Source organism: Capricornis sumatraensis, chromosome 15 (genome assembly GCF_032405125.1).
Source record: "Capricornis sumatraensis isolate serow.1 chromosome 15, serow.2, whole genome shotgun sequence".
In the NCBI taxonomy this organism is placed as follows: Eukaryota; Metazoa; Chordata; class Mammalia; order Artiodactyla; family Bovidae; genus Capricornis; species Capricornis sumatraensis.
Genome location: NC_091083.1, coordinates 12,286,904 through 12,307,376, shown reverse-complemented (window position 1 = coordinate 12,307,376; position 20,473 = coordinate 12,286,904). Strand labels below are relative to the sequence as shown.

At 37.5% G+C, this 20,473-nt stretch overlaps 1 protein-coding gene across 1 annotated transcript in view; it reads right to left on the bottom strand.

Moving 5' to 3' along the window:
* MACROD2 (mono-ADP ribosylhydrolase 2) overlaps window positions 1-20,473 on the bottom strand; it is a 2,306,040-nt gene that overhangs the window by 1,117,502 nt on the left and 1,168,065 nt on the right. The gene's annotated exons all lie outside the window — the stretch shown is intronic.

Below are 20,473 nucleotides of genomic sequence, written 5' to 3'. Positions count from 1 at the left end.
GCCAACTCGTCACAACGTTACCTAGTTATAACCCTTCCTTGGGCTTCTCCCGGCTCCTGCTTTCCCTTCATCATCTTAGGTAAGCAAGCTCACTTCTCCCCATTTCTAATGCCTCAGTCATCCTCCAGGACATCATCACAGCTTGCCTGGGCTTTTGCAGTTGACAGCTTTTAGATGTCAACTAATCAGACCACGTCACAATCCTGATGATACACTTCCTGCGGCTTCACATTACTCTCTACAAACTATGCAAAACCCTTGCCTGGCCTCAAAGACTGCTCGCCTGCTCTGCCGCTGCCAGAGCTCTCACTTCACCTTGGGCACCCTCTCCATGGCTCTCCCCGTCCGGGTGCACAGATTCCCTTGTCGCCTCTAACGCAGCTGTTCCCTCTCTCCGCATTCTCTTTCTTCCAATCCGCTCATGGCTGGTTTCTTCATGTAGTTCTGGTCTTGGCTCAAATGTCATCCCCTTAGAGAAGTCTTCCATGTCACCCTCTAATTGCTTTCCCATAAACCCCGGTGTTTTCTTTCTTCATGGATTTACCTCTATCTGAAACTATCTTATTAATTTGCACTTTATTATCAGTCTTCTCCACTAGAATTTAAATTCCACTCTAACTCCCTGAGGATCCTATCAATATTCACCTTTGTGTCCCTAGGGCATATATATCCATAGCTAACACTACTAGCCCAACAGTAAGCCCCTTCTTACTGCTAGGACTGCATTTTGTTCAGTGGCCTTCTCTCCTCCCGACGTGCATGCCTGCGTGCATGCTAAGTCATTTCAGTCATGTCCGACTCTTTGCGACCCCGTGGACTGTAAGCCACCAGGCTCCCCTGTCCATGGGATTCTCCAGGCAAGAATACTGGAGTGGGTTGCCATGCCCTTCTCCAGGGGATCTTCCTGACCCAAGGATTGAACCTGTGTTTCCTGTAGCTCCTGCATTGCAGGCAGATTCTTTACTGCTGAGCCACAGTGCCTTGTACAAATCCTGAGTGGAAATACCTGGTCATATTGGTCCCATTGCCTTTGTCACTGCCTGGTATAGGGACAGGCATGTCATATGGGTCCAGTCAATCTCCTGGGGGTTGAGGATAGGATGCTTCTAAGACATAACTCACTTTTTTAAAAAGACCCACATGTAGAGGAAATGGTCCTTTCCCTGCCCCTGAACTTAATAAGAATACATGTGATGCCTGAACCGTACATGTGAATGGAAAGAACACACATTGAGACCAGCAGAATGAAGAGCAGGAATGAACCTGGGTCTTTGGTGAAGTTGTGCCTCTAGACTTCCTGTTACATGAAAGAACATTTTTTTTTTTTTTTTTCTGAAATGAAACATTAAAGGAGGTCTGGGCAGTACTTCTCAACCCTTTTTCTGTCTCTCAGTCTACCCAACATTTTGTGTTTATTATTCTCATGCATCAGTATTTATTTTAGTACATATGTGTTTATACTAAAATAAAATATAATGTTCTTTTGTGTATTTTAAACTTTTATAGCTTATTCTTACTACCTGTGATTTACTCTGAGCCTTTCTTTCCACTTCTATTCTATTGATTTCATGACTGATTGATATGTCAGGCCTCAAAGTTACAAGACTAGCATATATATCCAGAAATGCAATTGTTCACTTAAAGGATTGGTACACCATCAGGTTTACCAGACATTATCAAATTATTCTCTTAAAATAATTGTGCTAATTAAACTCTTCCCAACGGTATGAGAATACCTCTTTTTTCACATGCTTGCCAATATTTTGTATAGTCAGGTTTTTATGTGAAATGATATCTCATTCTGCTTTTAATTTACCCTTTTCTGTTTACTAATGAGTTTGAACATTTCTTCCTATATTTGTGGGCTGTGAGGCTTTTTCTTTTCTTATTGCTCTATTTGTATTCTTCCTTTATTTTTCTGTTGTTTGTCTTTTTAATTGATATTTTTATTGTGTTCTTTATATATTCTGAATATTAATGCTTGGTCATGAATTGCAAATATCTTCTACCTATCCATGGCTTAACTTTTTTATGGTATCTTTTGGTTCACAGAAGTTTTAACGTTAGAATAGTTACATTTAGGGCTTTCTTCGTGGCTGAGATTGTAAAGAATTTGCCTGCAATGCAAGAGACCCAGGTTCGATCTCTGGGTCAGAAGATTCTCTGGAGAAGGGAATGGCTACCCACTCTAGTATTCTTGCAAAGGAAATCCCGTGGACAGAGGCGCCTGGAAGGCTACAGTCTATGGAGTTGCAAAGAGTCAGAAACAACTGAATGACTTAACACTTTCACTTTTCATAGTCAAATTTACAAAATTTCCTTTTTGATCCAGGTTTTTTATTTTTGTTTATAACCTTTATTGTTTAGCCACTTTTGATAAGACTCTTCATTATTTGCAAGGAAACATCCTAACAGATTCAGCAGTTAGTAAATACAAGTTGATTAAATGAGAAAATAAATGAATACACAAAGTGATTTTAGCAGGAAAAAGTACAGAGTGATAAATCTCATGTCAAATAATCAATATCTTAAATAATATAATGTTGAATAGACCATTTAGAAAAAAATCTATATTTTTGAAGGTTACAAATTACCCCAATCAAAGCTAGAACCAGAGCCTACCATCATATTCTGAAATAGTCTTAAATATGAATGGGACAAAATGTGCTTACATTTAAAAATCCAGAGAGCTGGGGATTCCTCACTGATTCTGGGTACATAAATAGCTTCCAATCACTGAATCTTAAATTTCAGAGAAAACAAAAATGTCTCATTGTCATCAATTACTCCAGAATTTTTATTTATTTAAAATGAACACCTGGGTTATCTGTGCTGGCCTATCCAATAAGAAATACTCACATGATCTATATTTTTCATATTGTATCACATTAAAAATGGAGAGGAAGGGATTCCATTCTTCTATAACATGCTGACTTCTCTTGATTCAAATAAATGAAAAATGGAAGGCTCTGCAAATGAATTAAGCTAACCTTTGTAAGGTCACTACCGAGGTTCACAGAGGCAATGGAATCATTTCAATATGTGAGAGGCCTTATTTCCACAATCAGAACAGAAAGGTCTTAGTCTGCATGTGTGCAGACTACACGAGGTGATAAAAATAGAGTACAAAAAGATTAGATACATCCATTTCACCATTTCTTTGGGCATGTTTTTAAATTCAATCATTTTATCAACCTTATGCTTGTATACATGTGGAAGATCACTATCAGATGATACTCCTTCCCATCAGTTCATTTACAAAGGAAAAAGTAATAGCAGTACCACAGACATCAAACTCTCATATTTTAAAAGGGAAAAGAGAAAATTTTTATGGGCAAAGCCAGGTAATAAGTCACTTTTCCCCCTGCTCACCTGTGGAGAATCTTTTTCAATGGTTCTTTTCCTTCACTCTTTTTTTCCCTTCCCAAGTATTATATAAAGCCAAATAACATTGTTTGAGGCTTAAGGGAAAGTCAGTTCCTATTTTGTGATTTTCTTCTCTACATTTTAAGTGGGAATAGATGTGTCAAAAACAGTTCTAGAATTCACACCATCCCAACTAATGAGTCATCACCTGCTTCCACAGGGCTCTGATCTATGGATGATTCTAGGCAGATTAATTTCCTGGAAGATTTCAGTTGTAATATTGCTAATGCTCACCCACCTACTAAGTAAAGGTCCAAAAAACACAGTCAATCACATGCTTCTCTCTTCTTCTGTTGATAAACTCTTGGGAAAACATCTGGTAGATGAGGGGTGGCCGCTAAAGTGATCACTTTCTGCTCGCGTGGTATTCTGGGTTGGTTACCTGCCCCACTTGGTTTATGTGATGTCCTCCACTGTACAGGGATTTACCTCCTATTTCTCATATACAATGTGGTCAAAATGAAGCTTTGGGTCTTCCTGAATGTTGGCGACTCTTAGGACACATATTATATAATGGTTAATGCATTAGATTTCTTAGGTTCCTGTATCAAAATTCCATAGACTGGGTGGCTTTAACAATAGATGCTTAGTTCTCAAAGTTTTGAAGGCTAGGAAGTCCAAGATCAAGGTGAAGGCAGGTATGAATTTTGGTGGGGGCCTTCTACCAAAGATTTCATGCACAATGAAATCTTGTGCATTTCCACATTCTGCCTGCTTTGTGCTCACAAGCCTTTTCTTTGTATGTGCACAGGGACAGAGATAATTCTCTTTGTTTTGGATAAGAACATTAATTCCAGCATAGAGGTCCTAACTAGTACTGACAAACCTGTAATTTTGTAGGGCAAGAGAGATTGCATAAAGGAACACTTGTCAGGAGCAGAGCAGTTAAAGCGTCATCTCCCAAATCCAGGTGAGAAGATTTGGAATCACCATGGAGTCTTATCCTTCCTTTACAACTCCCCCCGTGAAAGTGAGTCACTCAGTCCTGTCCGACCCTTTGTGACCCCACGGACTGCAGCCTGCAAGGTTCTTCTGTCCATGGAATTCTCCAGGCAAGAATACTGGAGTGGGTAACCATTCCCTTCTCCTGGAGATCTTCCCAATCTAGAGATTCAACCCAGGTCTCCTGCACTGCATGTGGATTCTTTACCGTCTGAGCCACCAGGGAGCCCAAGAAGACTGGAGTGGGTAGTCCATCCCTTATCCAGGGGACAGCTTCACTGAGAATCCCCCAAATGTGTGGGAACTATTATCAAGTGAAATGCAGGACCCCTTTCAAAAACTATTAAAAATTTCAAAATGATGGGAACAGAGCATCAAAGCAAGCATGTAATGTGGGTTCCTTCTAAGTATGGAGTCCTATTTACTGTATAGGCCTAATGCCCACAAAACTATATTCACACCTCTCTATGCCTAGGTCCCAGGGACATACAGGTTCCATTACCTAACAATATTTAAATGTATTTTTCAGCATTCTCTCAAGTATTTTGAGGCCCTGGAACTCAAAATTCTAGAGCATAAATAATCTTTCATAATGATTTACTATGAGTTTGCTAAATGCCAAACTCTATAACACCCAAGTTTTCATAGTCAACATTCTCTTACAGAGACCTCTTGGTATTGAAATGTCCCTTCTTAAGCTTAGCTTAAATTCATCCTCATTAGAACTAGCTATACATTTGTACCAATAGATAGAAATCAAGTGTAAAAGGTTTCAGTCTTGCTCTGATTTATAGCAGCTTGATCATTTCTCCGAAAATAACATCACCAAAGCACCTGCCAGATTTCAACATAAAGTGATCCTGTATGTTTTCCTCTGTTGAATACATAAATTCTCCTGCCTTGTCTCTCAAAAAGGTACCAAGATCAAGTCAATCGTGTTTCTGTGGCAAATTGTATTGTTCAATTATGACATTTTATTTGGGTATTACCTTGCATTAATCTGCCCTAATAACTACTGGGACATTTTGGAAATAATTGATTTTTCACATCTGAAAGACATCTGTTATGCTATGTTAATGGCAATAAAATAGAAGAAACTCACAAAAGGCAAAATGGAACTAAATGCCAAGATAAATGTTATATTTTGGCAATCATCTCACAAAATAGCTGACAGATGTTAATATAAGCATTACATTTTGTGTGAAGATACTCATCTTTTCCTATTATTATTCATACTTTATGACACACAGAAAAAATTATGACAATTCAGGATACCACATTTTGGGCCATGCCAAAGCCACATTTTGTGTATTGCTTTTCCATGTTGATATATAATTGGTCTATGGTCTCCAAGTCAAGAATCAAAGTGATTCTTGGCATACAGTTGAGTTTCACAAAAAGCAACTGAATACTTTAAGGAAATAGTGAGGGATTTATGGCTAATAGTTAAAAATAATTATAGTATCCCAAGAGAAAAGTAAAACTAGCCAGTAAATTCTTATTGGTCATTTATGAACTCTATGTAGCAAAACCCATTTGGCAAAGGGAATGCAGCCACGTTCTCTACTCCTTAACATCCCCAGGATCCTGTAATACACCACAAGAGGACCAATGACTGCACCTTGAGGAGGGGTGGAAAGCTGGAAATCAAATCAGACCCTAGCAAGTGGGGAGAAGGCGATGTGAGAGCAGCTGCCACTGGCAAACTCTTATGAGTGACTTACTGTCTTCTCATTTTTCCAGAACTTTAATTGTATTTAGATTTATAGTTCTATTACTGTATATACACAAAGAGAGTTAATTCTTCAAAAATGTGTCTGCCTGATAGAAAAGACATTCATTTATTGGTTCATCCTAGATTCATTGATATATTGGCTGAGGGTTTTAGTGATATTAGACCTTCTTTTCAGAGAAGGCAATGGCACCCCACTCCAGTACTGTTGCCCGGAAAATCCCATGGACAGACGAGCCTGGTGGGCTGCAGTCCGTGGGGTCACTAGGAGTCGGACATGACTGAAGTGATTTAGCAAGCAAGCAAGACCTTCTTTTAGTCAATCTCTGCTGAAGTCCCACACTTTTGATTGTTTTTTAAATCTATTTTAATCTCACTTTCTCTTTCTGATGCAGACACATACACACACACACACACACATATACACAAAATGAAAGCAAAGAAGCTGGAAATATCTGTTGTAAGCATGAGAAGAAAAGATGGATTCAAGGTAACTTCTTAAACTGACTCATGAGAGATTAGTGGGAAGAGATACAACAGAGATCAAATCCCATGGTCCCATTTTACAGATGAATAAACTGAGATCCAGTGACCTGAATGACTCGGGTCACACACAAATTCAGCAAAAGAACTGTGCTTTCACCATGATTGCTCCCTTCCACACCACAACCTTTCCTGTGGTAGATCTATCATCAGATTCACAGTGTTCCTGTGTTAATTTCATAAATACCATTATCAATACCTTACACACAGGGGCATGCTTAATGCTTATAAACAGCATCTGAATAACATTTATGTGTTTTTAATTTTGTTGTTGTTTTAAAAAACAAAGAAAAGAGACTGTTTAAAACAAAAACATTCACAACAACAGTACAGCCTAAGAAAGATGGCCTTTATCCAAATCTGGGGGGTTTTGTCCAAATAATTTAAATTTGTACGTGCATGCATGCTAAGCTGCTTCAGTCATGTCCAACTCTTTGCTACTTATAGACTATATTGGTGGGCTGCCGTCTATGGGGTTGCACAGAGTCAGACATGACTGAAGTGACTTAGCAGCAGTAGCAGCATCAGACTGTATTTAGGCCACACCAAAAACACAAACAAAAACAAAACCACCTCCAAAGTAAAGTAGTTATGTAGTTAAAATGAATATCTACCTATACATGTCAATTTGTGAGATTCAAATTTGTTTTTTAAATGGTTAACACTTAACTTCAATCTAAAAATTTGACACAGACTATAAAAATCATTTTAAGGGGAACTTTGTCTTTTTTTCATGCAACATTTTTCTAACTTGTTTGAATCTTTTACCCAGAGACTCAGTAGAAATATATGCTTATGATTAGTGGCCCATCAATATAAGTGATTAATTACTAGTAAGAAACATATCATGTTAGGAATAGTTTTTCTGTATTAAAGAGTATACAGAGTAAGTCACAAATATGTCAAGATATTGTTATTATAACTGATAAAACTCTGTGTTCATTAAAGTTATTTGGATACAGAAGGAAAACAAGAGAGGTCAAAGAAAGCATCAGATCTGATTGACGCTTCAGTTGAAGGTTAAAGTACAGTGCAAATGATTTCTTCGGAATGGCTACGGCTGCATGAAGAATGAATTTAAATTCATTTTGACCTACATAACATCAACAAACTAAATGCTCAACAGATTAGCTTGGCCAGTGGACAAACCCATTAATCGACACAATAAATAAGTGCATGGTGCAATGATAAGCTGCCTGGGTTCAGATCCCTGCCCCTGCTTCGTACTGTCTGTTGACAGAGAGCAAGGCGCTGAAACTCTGTGCCTCAGTTTCCACATCCTCGACATCTGGAAAGATTTGTTTTCTCCTCACAAGGTAAAGCGCTTAGAACACTGTCTGACGCTTACTAAATACTATACATGTTTGCTATTGCTCCCAACCTCCACACCAGGGGCTTGCTGGGGGTAAATGAGGTGGAAACATTCTATCCAAATCATCCTCTCAGAAGTTTCTAACCCATAGTCTAATATTAAAGGTCCTGAGAATTTCTCTAATAAAGGAAACCATTTATGTTAATTTAATCCTGGATCCCCCCAATTTCCTGAAGCAGCTTTTCTGACTTCATAAATCCTGATCTTAAAAGCTGAAACATTGATTAATTCATCAAGACAGACCTAAAAAGTTAGTATAATCTTCTCTTAACTGATCAAGCCTTAGCTATGACTTGAGAAATTGTTTGGGACAAGACAGTCAAAAAATAAATAAATAAAACAATAAAAGGGAAAAGCAAGCAAACAAGAAACCCCAGTGCAATGACAAAGTGAGAATAATTATTCACTGAGGAAAAGAAGCGAGAGAGAAGGAAAAGACGCAAGTAAAGTGTCTCAAGAGGAGCATGGAAAGATCCATACCCACCAACTGTTAATGGCTTCCAGAAAATATTGTTAAAAAACAGAACCTCTTAATTCTCTCTACATAGAAGCTTCTAGCTTTCATAGAAGCTTGAGCTTTCTAAATCTTAAGATTTCCAGATATACACTTTAACAAATGGTGTTCACATATCATTGTTTCCTAAAATAAAATTACACATAAATAAAATCAATAATCTTTCAGGAGGGCTATTTTGAGAGACTATTGAAAGTTTTGTTTTGGTTCTATCCTTACAAATAATTGAGTATCATGTATATGCCTGGGTGGGGTATGGTGTATTATATAAAAGAAGCCTCTAATTTATTCATAGTACTTCACATGTAAGCACTAATTACACACTTATTTGTCTAAGTATTATTTCTGTAGATGAAAACATGCAACTAGTGATATTTATGCAAGGGCTAATGCTGTACTAATGTGTGGAGACCAAGGCCATTAAAACTCCATCTCCACTTAGCACTTAGAGAGACAGCAACCCAGATTCATATAATATTTAAAGTCCTATACCTCTTTAAATGTGATCATTTTTTAACCCAAAATTATGAACTTTAGTTTTAAATATATATTTATTGATAGGATAAATAGATTTCTCCAACTGATATTTTGGATTATAATACTGATATTTCTCTCTCCAAATACAAGAAGTCCTATAAACCCACAAATGCAGTTTTGAATGAAGAATGGGACTATCATGCAACATGAAGTTTGATTTTGCAATATTTAAAAAGACTAAATTTGCTCCATATTACCAGAATAGTAAGTCTAGGATCTTAAGACAGTGTAATAGTTTATTTTGTCAGCATTTATTTTTTTCTATTAATAGAAGACCGAGGAAACCTAAGAAGCTTTCTAAGATCCAGTTGTGTTTACAAGATACACAGCTCATCGTTAATTAATTATATTGGAAAATGTGTGTAGCCATTTGCAACCCCCCAAAATCGTCTGTTTGCAGATGATTTTAGTGTAGATGTAAAACCAGCTTGTGCTGACACAGAGACCTCGTTCCCAAGCCCTAGAAATCTGATATGCTTTTCTAGCCCAAGCATTTATCATTCATCACAAAGAAATCAGTATTTAAAAATATATAAATACAACGGCCAAGAATTGAATTGACACTTATGATAAAATGCACTTGATTAAGACTTAATAAAGCACTGTGTATGGTACTAGTGAATAATGCATTGCCAGATAAAGTTGGACACAAAGCAAATACAGTGTCAAAGCTAATCTAGCCAGACATTATTCAGCCATATTACTTTCTTTATTACTAGATTAAAAAATGCAGATTGTGTTTCAGCAGCTTTTTCATTATTTCAACACATAACACAAGCACTCTTTGGAAAAGACCACCTAATTCCAAAAAGAGCTGCTGGAATAGGAGGCCACCTACTATAATGAAATGGGCACCGCATCGCTTAGTGACCTGGGTTCCCCTTATCACAGCTAACACTTGATTTGGGCTTAAAACATTCCACTTCAAAAGGTCATTTTTAAAAATTATGCCCATTATGTTTCTCTCTCTGTCATGAAGTACTAAACCAGAAAATCACTAAATAACAATGTTTCCTAAATTATTTTTTTAGAGACTTAGTTAAGGGAGAGAAAGTCATTTGGGGATTGACATGTACACATTGCTATATTTAAAATGGGTAACCTTTCAAAAAAATAAAAAATAAAATGGGTAACCAACAATGTCCTACTGTATAGCACAGGGAACTCTGCTCAATATTCTGTAATAACCTAAATGGGAAAAGGACTTGAAAAAGAATAGATGCATATTTAATTGAATACTATGCTGTGGACCTGAAACTAATGCAACATTGTTAATCAACTATACAGTTCAATATAAAATAAAAACTAAAAAAAAAAAAAAAATTAAGAAAGAAGCAAAGCCATACAAGTGTATGAGCAAGTGTTATTACTATAGATATTTTGGCTTTGGGCATTGGGGTCCCAGAAATGAAATTCAGCTAAGTCACTGGGATTTATTATTATTTCAGTCGAGAAGGGAGGGAGTGGGACATTTATATCCCATTGTTTGAAAGGATGCTGTACTCAGGAGATGGGAGAGTCAGTGCTTGTAAATTCTCTTTCTGTACTGTTACGCTAGCTCTAAGCAGACACCAATAGTCAGAGAAAGAAAGCTCTTAGGACAAGAAATGGATACAATGGCGTATTAAAGTCAGCCACTCATATGGCAATGTTAAATCTAAAGGGGTATGGGTGAGGTACAAGAAGCATCTCCTACAATCTAGAACTACTTCCCTAGGCTTCTCATTTCTGGCTCCCAAGGACACTCTGTCTCCAAAACTCACTTTATTCAGCTGCTTTCCCTGGTGGCTCAGATGGTAAAAGAATCTGCCTGCAATGTAGGAAACCTGGGTTTGATCCCTGGTTTGGAAGGATCCCCTAGAGAAGGGAATGGTTACCCACTCCAGTATTCTTGCCCAGAGAATTCCATGGATAGAGGAGCCTGGCGGCCTACAGTCCTTGGGGTTGCAAAAAGTCAGACACAACTGAGCGAACAGCACTTTCACTTTACTTTCATGCATGGTCATCCTCGGTGTTCTTTCCAAATTCTCAAAGATCAATCTATTTGTCTAACTTTCCAAGAGCGCCCATGACTGTCCTGAACATGTCCACTCATCACTAAACTTGGGCTCTTTTAGTCCCATCCACACATGTAATTCTGCTGCTCTTCTTCCTCCTGAGGGATTTAATTCTCACAGAATTATAAGTAAACGTGTGCGCGCCACATTTATGTAGCTCATAAACAGGCCGATTACAAGCAATTAGAGTTGAGTGTATAGTTTGTTCTTGAAAGCAGTTCAGGAAGTAGAAATAAACAAGACTCTGGGTAAACAATATTTCAGTGTACTGGGCTAGTCCCTTGAATGTTCAACAAAATGATCATCACCTATGGGAAAGATATGCCATAGTGTCATGGATACAAGGGTAGTTTGTATTCAGTGTGTAGCAGACAGAAGCTGCTTAGCATCCTTAACACCAAATGTATCGCTATCGCCATTGAGCAATTCATTCCTGCTTTTCATACTTACTGGTGCACAAAGGCAATTTGCTTACATGTATATAGCAGCACATACTACTGTGTCAATTCAACATATATCTTAGAGAATTTATAAATGTCATCTCCTAGTTTGCAACACCAGTTCAACAGACTGAACCTTGGTGATTTATTCTCTTTAAAAATCCCAGCGCACACTGTCTAAACCACGCCTCTGATAACTGGTCTTGGGTGCCTCTGTCATAAGTGACTTGCCCTGCTATTTTGTATGGCTACAGAATTTTTCAGCTATTTGTGGTTCATATTTGAGAGAAAATTCTTAAATTCCTGAAGGCGAGAACTTCCCACAACTCAGATACTTCTCTCTCATAATGTCTGTGAAATGTAGCCACTGGGGGTTTCCTCTCTGAGTTTACAAAGCTTTTCCAGGCACAGTGACGCTCTTGGAAAAAAATGAGAAATTGTTACTAGTAAACTGTGAAGTAAAAGAAGGTAATGAGCAGTTGAGAGAGGTAACCCATCAACTTGGTAGGTCTTAGGGACAGAGGAGGTAGGGGCTGAAACAATTAATGCAAGGTCCCAGAAAACATAGGAGAGAGGAAGATGAAAGGAGGCCTCTTTGCTTTGGGCCACAGACATAGCATATATTAGTCTATATGTAAGAATCACAGTTAATTACAAAAACAGAATCAAAGACTTGACATGCTGTATTAGCCCCAAAGAAGCAGTATTTCCGCCTTTGATAGATTGCACTTCCAGAACTTAATACAATCAGTGCTGCTAATTTTTCTTAATTACATTTGGCAAGGCAATCATCAGTTGCTCATTTTTCGCTTTAAAACCTTTCCTTTGTTTCAGTGGGGATAAAGACACTCTTTCAGCCATACGTTCAGCTAAGAGACCTCTAAATGATCCTTGATTAGAGTTAAGGTTTAAAGGAGCAATAAAAGATAATACAGCTGAATTTCACAAGAATCTGAGGATTGCATTTTGTATTTCCTAGCTGGGACCACTACAAGTCAATACTTTCATGGAACGACAGATCTCTGCAAGGCATTGGATCTTAGGCTAATATATGGCTATTCTCTTCAACCAAATTAGAACTATTATGCTTGTTAATAAATGTTCCAATAACTGTTGACTACCAATAAGAAGAAGAAAAAATGACCCTGCTATACTTCATGGGTATACAAAGGGAAAGTTATATATTTATTTTTAACTCACAAGAGAAATAATTGAATTAGTAGTCACTGAAAAAATATACATATTAATAGAGATAAAAATACATACAAGAAAAAACTAATGCTCTTGTTTCTTTCCTTCCCTAATATCTCTCTCTCCCTAAGAGGTTCCAAAATTAGTGACTTGGGATGACTCCTTCCAGACCTGTGCTATTAAATGTAAACTGAGGACTGAACATGATCTGACCTCCATCTTTATTATATTTTTAAGTTACACAGTTATTATATGCTTATTATGACATGTAAAACTAGATGAGACGTTTAATGAAAAAACTAATCTCCCCCATCAACTCTCCTCCAGAGCCAAACTCCAAACATTAGTGATGTTCATTGTTTTATGTGTATCTTCTCACACTTTTCCTCCTTGTCATGGATTTATAAGTACATATATACATATATGTAGGGTTTTATTTTTTTCCAATATGAATTGATATACTCAGAGTTCTCAATAATGCAGCCCTGCCTTTAAGTAGCTAGCCTTCCAACTCAGCAGTTACAATTTAAAACACTGCATTAAAAAGCTTTATCATAGTTCATAGGATGGATGTACCATAAGTGATTCAGTCACTTTATCATTGAAAGATATTTAGATTATTTCCAGATCAATGCCATTATAGAAGATACCAAACGAGGCATCCTTGCACATATATCCTAATGTTATTGGAATCTGATTTTGTGGGATAAATTCTCTGAAATGTGAGTGCTTAGTGGGGACCTGCACGGTTGAATTTTATTAATATTATTTGATTGCCTTGCAAAATTTTTAAATATAGCATATGGCCTCAAAAAAAAAAATGTATGGCAATGTCCCTTTCCCTACCTCTACATTCTACCCATCATGGGATGAAATTCATAGTTTTACTCTTTGCAGTTTACAAATAAAATATATTATTGTATTTATTTGTCTAACAATAGAAAAATAAGCATTTTGGGGGGCAATTTTGGATACATTATTGTGTCCTTTGCTTATTTTTCTGCTGATTTTTTAAATGGCAATTTGAATAGCTTTTTCTGCACTAAGGACTAATTCTTTATTAAATACATAGCAAATACTTCTCCATTTTATTCCTTTTCTTTTAATTTTGTTTGTTATATTCTGCTTTATAATTTAAAAATTTTAAATAGCTTATCCTTTTATTTATAGACTTTCTTTCTTAAGAAGTACTCCTCTGCCCCAAGAATTATATAAATATTCAAATTTTCACTTTAATGTTTTACATTTAAATATTAATCTATTTACATATAAAGTTGATCCATCTGTGAAATGGAGCAGGACAGCTTTGCTATCTTTCAAATAAGTTGCTGATTTTGTCAGCTCTATTTATTAAATAAGATATTCCTGTTCAAGTTAACCGAAATATCTTCCATTACATGTTATGCATGCATGCTCAGTTGCCTCAGTCGTGTCCGACTCTTTGCGACATGACCCATAGCCCACCAGGCTCCTCTGTCCATGGGATTCTCCAGACAAGAATACTGGAGTGGATTGTCATGCCCTCCTCCAGGGGACTTTCCTGACCCAGGGGTCAAAATTTCCATGTACACTTGAGTGTATTTCTGAATTCTCTGTTGTTCTATTGACTTATGCACTGCTATCCTGATACCATGGTCTTTAGTTAGAGGAGCTTTGGAAAAAGGTTTAACATTTGTTAAGTCATCTTCTGTCTCTCATCAGCCATATTTTTGGAAGTCAAATGGTTCTTGTCTATTTGAGCCATTTATAAATCTGTCAATATTAATTTAATTCTGTAATTGAATGGAGACCCAATAGATATATGTTCTTAATACAGAAGTGCCTGCCTGTATTTCACTGATAGATAGATGACAGATAGAAAGATAGATAATAGTTTTTCCCTACAATTATACTACTAAAGGTTAAAATGATTCTTTACAAATACCTTCTATATTATTGATATCCACTATCCATTATTGATAAGTTAGGAATCTAGGAGAAAGATATCTCTAGGAAAAAGGGAAAATCCCATCACTGTTAGACTTAAAAAGCCTAATATGTGCTATATATCATCAAAATGTTATTGCCATTAATCCTCTCAATAACCTGTGAAGCAGGCTGAGAATATTAAACCAATATTACAGATGAGGAAATTGAGGCCTATCAGAAAGTTTAGATAACTTACCCAAAGTCATACAACTAGTATGTGGCAATCAAAAGTAAAAACTAACTTCATCACTTTATTCTGATTTCACCTCCTCCATGTAAAAGTAAACACTCATGAGAACAGTCAAATTTTAGTGAATAAGCTAAAACATAGGCAGAAAGTGTGAATCAAAATCAATATCACTGGATTACTTGGTATCCAAACATAATATAATAAAATTAACATTCTGAATAGTTAAGGTTATCTATTATCTCCCTCTAGCTTAGCAGCAGTAGCAGCAGCAAGGGTTTGGGACCAGGGTAGGGAGAGACTCAGGTGATGTGATCAAGTTCCTCAGGTGAATCTGATATGCTTCCTTCTTCTCAACTTTTGGAGAATTTATGGAGATGGGTAGGGATTTTATTCCAAACAAAATTAAATTAGTTATAATCAGCAAATTAGACATTATAGACAGTACTTCATAGCTATATTTTAGGCAGTTTACCAGGCTGCCTTATAGTAAAGTAGCTTGAATAATTTCTTTACTCTTCATCTCCTAAACCAGTGGTTCTCAAACTTTAGCATCATAATCACTCGGAGGACTTGTTAGCCCAGGTATTGCTGAGACAGGCACCGCTCTTTGCTTGCCCCTCCTCACCTTCCTTGAGTTTCTATTTTAGTTTATGATTCATCTCTGAATTCTACAGGATCCAACATAATATAACCCAATATATTATGAACTCAATACACAGCAAGTTGTTTTGACTCATGATAGTTGTGTAAAATTTGTAATATTCCAATCCAGTAAAAATTTGGTGATCCACACAGACCAGAAGAACCAACTAATAAGAATATTAAATTCCCAACAGCAAACCCGTAGGCTGTAATTCAGGTGTCTGTAATCCACAGGATGCATAACGGGCAGCCAGGGGAAAGATATGTTAAAGGATTCATGCATTTATTTCCGTTTTATTAAAGGAGAACATGAACAAACCCACTAAGTGATACATCATTACTAAGATAGTCCCTTTAATGGGTATCCAATATCGTGAAGACATCCCAGTTCTGCATTTTATATGTTCACATCCTATCATCCTTGTCCCCTTTAGGACACTCACAACTTGGTTGTCCACTTTTTATGGATTTTGATGAATGCCTGCCTCCTCAAATGTAAGTTCCCTTAAGGCAGAACCCAAGTCTGTTGGGCCCACTGTTATAGCCCCGACATCTCCCACAGAGCCTAGTACTTAGTGAGCACTTTAGAAAAACCAATACAATATTGTAAAGTAATTGGCCTCCAATAAAAAAAGAAATAGTTGTTGAATGAATAAATAAAAGTGTTAGAACTGGACACTGTTCTGTAACAACAGACTAGTTCCAAATAGGAAAAGGAGTACGTCAAGGCTGTATATTGTCACCCTGCTTATTTAACTTATATGCAGAGTACATAATGAGAAATGCTGGGCTGGAAGAAACACAAGCTGGAATCAAGATTGCCGGGAGAAATATCAATAACCTCAGATATGCAGATGACACCACCCTTATGGCACAAAATGAAGAGGAGCTAAAAAGCCTCTTGATGAAAGTGAAAGAGGAGAGTGCAAAAGTTGGCTTAAAGCTCAACATTCAGAAAACGAAGATCATGGCATCTGGTCCCATCACTTCATGGGAAATAGATGGGGAAACAGTGGAAACAGTGTCAGACTTTATTTTGGGGGGCTCCAAAATCACTGCAGATGGGGACTGCAGCCATGAAATTAAAAGACGCTTACTCCTTGGAAGAAAAGTTATGACCAATCTAGATAGTATATTCAAAACCAGAGACATTACTTTGCCAACTAAGGTCCCTCTAGTCAAGGTTATGGTTTTTCCAATGGTCATGTATGGATGTGAGAGTTGGACTGTGAAGAAGGCTGAGTGCTGAAGAATTGATGCTTTTGAACTGTGGTGTTGGAGAAGACTCTTGAGAGTCCCTTGGACTGCAAGGAGATCCAACCAGTCCATTCTGAAGGAGATCAACCCTGGGATTTCTTTGGAAAGAATGATGCTAAAGCTGAAACTCCAGTACTTTGGCCACCTCATGCAAAGAGTTGACTCATTGGAAAAGACTCTGATGCTGGGAGGGATTGGGGGCAGGAGGAGAAGGGGACGACCGAGGATGAGATGGCTGGATGGCATCACGGACTCGATGGACTTGAGTCTGAGTGAACTCTGGGAGTTGGTGATTGACAGGGAGGCCTGGCATGCTGCAATTCATGGGGTCGCAAAGAGTCAGACACGACTGAGCGACTGAACTGAACTGAACTGAAGTGCAAGGTCATATTTTCAGCATTACTAAAATCTGCCACAAAAATTAAAGTTAAGAAATGCAAGGAAATTCTCTGAATGTGATCTCAGGTACAGATGCCATACAGAAGAAGAGGCTCAAAGTAAAATAATTTAAATAATTTGAGCTGTATTATCTGTTTTAGACACAGTATCAATAGTGTATATATATTAGCAAATCATTAAATAAGAAAATACTCAAATATTAATAAATACAAATAAATAGCCAAATAAATATGTAATACAGTGTATATATGTCAACTCCAATCTTCCAATTCTTCCCACAACTCCTTCTTCCCTCCTTGCCATCCATATGTTTATATTCTCTATGCCTGTATCTCAGTTTCTGCTTTGTGAATAAAATCATCTTTACCATTTTTCTAGATTCCACATATAGGTGTTAACATATGATATTTGTCTTTATGATATGATATTTGTTGTTTAAAAGAACCAAAAGGAATGTTTAAAAGAAAGAATTTCCTTTGTTCTGATTATAAATAAAATACATGATAGTGATAACATGGAAAATATGCAAAAGGGGGGAAAATGCATAATAACGTATAATCACAATTGTACAGAAATATCCATTGTTAGCAGTTTGACACAGTTTCTTTATACTTTCCAGAGTATTTAACTTTTGCTGTGGTAACAAACAGGTTCCAAATTTCAGTGGCTTGCAGAAAACAAAAACAGAAAAACAAAGACACATCTCTCGCTCTACTTATATGTTGTGAATCGGCAGTGGTTCTTCTCTATGTATTTTCCATCAGAACAGGCATGAAGATCTCATGGCTAAAAAAAAGCATAAGAGGGAAGAGGAAAACTTGTGATGTTTCCTAAACCTTCTACTTGGTTGCCATGCTTATTGTGGTTATTCATATCCCACTGGCCAAAGTAAGTCGTGTGGCTAAACCTGTCTTCTGCATGTTTACACAGTAGCAAAGCAAACCATATAACAATGGGGAAGGCGGCACAATCCTTTTACAAGGAAAGGAGGGACAAACAACCGGGAACAGCAGAATAATCTCTCTCCTGGATGTTGAGCTCTTCTGGAATATTTCAGCGGCTTCCTCAATCTTCACCTCTATTTAAAAGTACCTCAGGAATTCTTTCTCCTAATTGAGAAATAAGTTATTTCTCTCAAAAACTTGAGAAATAATGAAAAGGTTCTCATTCTCATACTCAAAATATTCTCAATTTAATTTATATTCACGAGGAACAGGAACTTTTAAGCTTTTTTTTAACGTATATTCAAATTCTCAGGTTGCTATCGGGACTTGTAAAAGAGAAAGAAAAGGTGCAAACATTATCCCTTTAAAAAGACACGTGACGTGGTCCTCAAATTCAGTCAAACCACTTATGGAATGACAAGCAAAGGCATAATTCACTGATTTGAACTTAATTGCTTTTGCTTTCACAATTCCACTTCAGATTGAGATTCAGATAGAGAAACTCAAAAGAAAGAACATGTGTGATTCCATAAATCTGTGGTCTGTGCTTGAACAATCAAAGGACGAATATGGAATAAATTTAGTCGTTTCTGCTGCTCTGACTTCTATAAATATGCAGTGGTGTTTTTTCTCTAGCTACTCATGATGTATGATTTCCTTTAACAGAAACACCAGAAACACTCTTGCCTAGCACAGGTGCCCTTATTAAAGGCGGCATTTTATTTTGCTACATACTGTTGCTCTAATACTGAACATCTACCAGTTGGAAATTTTCTAAGAAAATTCAATGAAGAATACTTCCTTTCTGACATGGAGGAATAAAAAAAACTGACTGTAATCCCTATTAAAAGACAAAGGAGGGGAAAGAAGATAAGAATATAAACTGCTCATTGCTAAAAGGTGGATTTGCCAGTGGCAATTTGTAGCAAATAGGTAACCTTCAAAGGGAAAAGTATGATTTACTTTTAGGCTGAATTAAATTTGCTGAAAATTAATGGCGCTGTTGAGTAGTCCTTGAGTTAAAGGAGAAACTATAGAGTGACTGCTTTTAGTTAAAGATGAAAATATGGCACGTGTCAACTTGGCTAAACTGAACCTACATTTCACAGAATCCCCTTCTTTGAATGATTCTGGGTGAGATGCGGCCTACGCAGGGACCCACATGGCTTGCTGGGTGGATGTAAAGTGGCTGCCATTATTGTCGGTAAGTCATCATAGTGAAGTGGGGTAAGAGACAAACACAAACGTGTCAGCAGATTTCAACTGATTCTCACTCTCCTCTGCTGTTTATAGCTCTTCCTCCCTACAGCGGCCCAAGTCAACAGTGACTCCAGGTCTCAGCCTCAACACAGAGGCAGACGGCCCCGCACAAACACGAGCTCCCCTTGGCTGCACCATCTGGTAGCTGGGTGTGCCCAGCTTCCGTTAGTTTCATGAAAAATCTGACGAATCTACTCCCACCGCTGTTTCAGGAGGTCTGGTTAATGACTCTTCGTGGATCCTCCAACACTGTAAGACCCTATTTCCCAGCTTTCCTCACAATTTGTAAGACCCTTGTCCTATAACTGGGCTTCCCTGCAGGCTCAGTGGTGAAGAACCTGCCTGCCAAAGCAGGAGACAGGAAGTGCAGGTTCAACTCCTGCATCAGGAAGATCCCCTGGAGAACGAAATGGCAACGCACTCCGGTATTCTTGGCTGGAGAATCCCATGGACAGAAGAGCCTGGCATGGGGTCACTGAGAGTCAGACACGACTTACTGACTAAACAACAGGAACAATGACGGTCTTATCATCAGTTCCCCATCCCTTAACAATCATGACGGTTTTGCTTCCCTGAATTAATTCTGACGTATGTCTGGGGGTTTGGAACTGGAAGAGATCTTGGATTTCTAAGAGCCTTCTCACAGAGGCACAGATGGGTCTAGTATCAAAGGAATCTAGTGGGAGAAGTAGAGACTCACATCACTGGTTGATGACAACTTGACCACAAAAAAACAGAATCACTCTTTCGTTGTTTTCTTTACATGTTTCAGAGTCTTGATTTCAATCTGCCTCTTCTATCCACCTTTTATTAGAGTTTTAACACTCATTTCAGCATGTTATTAAAAACAATGTAGACAAAAAGAAAAGAAACACACAGACAAAGCCTCCATGTGGAAAATGTGCTCAGAGGAAGCAAGAGCCCCTTCGCCTCATTCCTCATTTAACAATGTTTTTGTCCAGTACACAGTCTAAGAATCTCTGCAACAGCATCTCTAACAGATGGCCAAGGGGATCTCTGCTTTTAATGCCTGGAAAAGATAAGGATTTTACTAATTCC